At 35.4% G+C, this 1,724-nt stretch overlaps 1 long non-coding RNA gene across 1 annotated transcript; it reads left to right on the top strand.

The window, feature by feature from the left end:
- The first annotated feature begins 537 nt into the window (after nucleotides 1-537).
- LOC146677185 (uncharacterized) lies at nucleotides 538-1,246 on the top strand. The gene is made up of 4 exons (XR_014907514.1): nucleotides 538-562; nucleotides 772-828; nucleotides 933-1,017; nucleotides 1,112-1,246. It is a non-coding gene; the product is annotated as an uncharacterized LOC146677185 (long non-coding RNA).
- The last annotated feature ends 478 nt before the right edge of the window (nucleotides 1,247-1,724 follow it).

Here is a 1,724-nt window from a genome sequence, read left to right as displayed (position 1 = left end):
TTCAGTACGTGTGTTTTTTCAGGCAATAAAGCTGAGTTCATCCCTCCTCGTGTATGAGTCCTGTGTTTGGGTTCTATTTCCTGTCAGCCACACAGTGAAACATTACAAATTTGGTGCAGTATCAACAGTTGTGATATTCAAACATTATGTAATGGAAAGAATTGCACCAAAATGAGTCAAAATGTGATGGGCCAAAATTATAATGTACTCACATGTATATATAGTGTAATTGCAGACTTACTAATCATTTTAGGTCTTTTAGACAGCAAGTCACATTTTAATCACACAGAACACGGAACTTTATTCAAAACAAATTATGTTTTTTCTTTCACAATGTGGATTTCCAAATGAGTCACATTTCACACTAATGTGATTCCTAAAGGATGATATGCAAATTAGTAGATTTGATTACACAGTTACTTTAATGACACATACAATTCCTCAGAAGTCATCCTCAATTCCAAGTCACAGTGTCTTATAACAGACAGCGGAAATCGATCATCTGATTTGCTAGTAGATAGTGATGTCAGCCAAAGTCTGGAGAAGTATAATTTGTTAAGTGGTGAGTCCAGTCAGCATTCTATTTATTATAATTACTAATTCTTGTGTTTTTTGTTTCATTTTTTTAATCCCAATCAGTAGGGCTTCCAGTTTAGACATATAAATCAACAATTCTTCCAATTTTTTGACTGAAATCTTTAGAGCTTCCACTTATAGAATAAAATTCACTACTTCTTCCAAGATAGTAATAATTATTTCCTCTGCATGCAGCTTATCTTTGGAACTGGTCTCTGTCACAAGCAGAACAATAAGGACGAACAATGTCAGGTATGTACAAGTGTTGGTTCTACATATGTTTGATTTCCTCAGATTCAGTGGTCCCAAATGATATTCCAACGTTTTTATTTAAAAATTCATTGTGCTTCATGCAGTGGAAATACATTTTCAAAATGCTGACAATGAAGCACGCATTGGTCTGAGCCTACAAGATGAGAATCCTATAGGAGAACTTTGCAGGCAAGAGCAGTTTGTATTTGTTATACAGAGATACTTACCACAATAAAAGAATGCATCAACTAACACGTACATCTTATCCTCATAAACGCTTTAGGTGTTCGTGTGGGCAAAGAATGGATCCATTGACCTGTTGGATACACTTACGTCTGCTGCTGCGATCACTTTATTCTCTGCAGTGGTCTTGCTCCTGTTCCACTTCAACAAATACATCCAATTAAACAAATGCACATTAAAAGGAAGTTCAATAAAGTTTATTTCACTTTAAAAACGTTTGTATTCATTCTTGCACTGGGTTAATGGGGGATAGCAAAGTCCAGTTTGTGTAACATTAAGATTTACGTCATTTTTTTTGTAGCTTTTTACTCATATTTAGCTGTTGGAGTACTTAATGCCAGACTGGCGACCTGTCCATGACAGCTGGGATAGGCTCCAGCGCCCCCCGTGACCCTGAAAAGGATAAGCGGAAGCGAATGGATGGATGGACTACTTAATGCTGACAGGGGTCATTCAGATTCATATTTATGATTAATAATCTTTATCGGTTGTGTGAGTAAGGAGAAAAAAAATGCCCTATTCAATTATTCAATTATCTGTTCCTAATTTATATATATTACTACTACCACTATTACTAATAACAGCAACTTAGATAATAAGCTTTTGTTTATGTGGACATTCATACAACACTTTGTTCAATACTACAGAGTCAA

This window comes from Rhamphochromis longiceps, linkage group LG2 (genome assembly GCF_057381845.1).
Source record: "Rhamphochromis longiceps isolate RC_006_pf linkage group LG2, R_longiceps_female_GT1.1, whole genome shotgun sequence".
In the NCBI taxonomy this organism is placed as follows: Eukaryota; Metazoa; Chordata; class Actinopteri; order Cichliformes; family Cichlidae; genus Rhamphochromis; species Rhamphochromis longiceps.
This window is presented reverse-complemented; position numbering and strand designations above follow the sequence as displayed.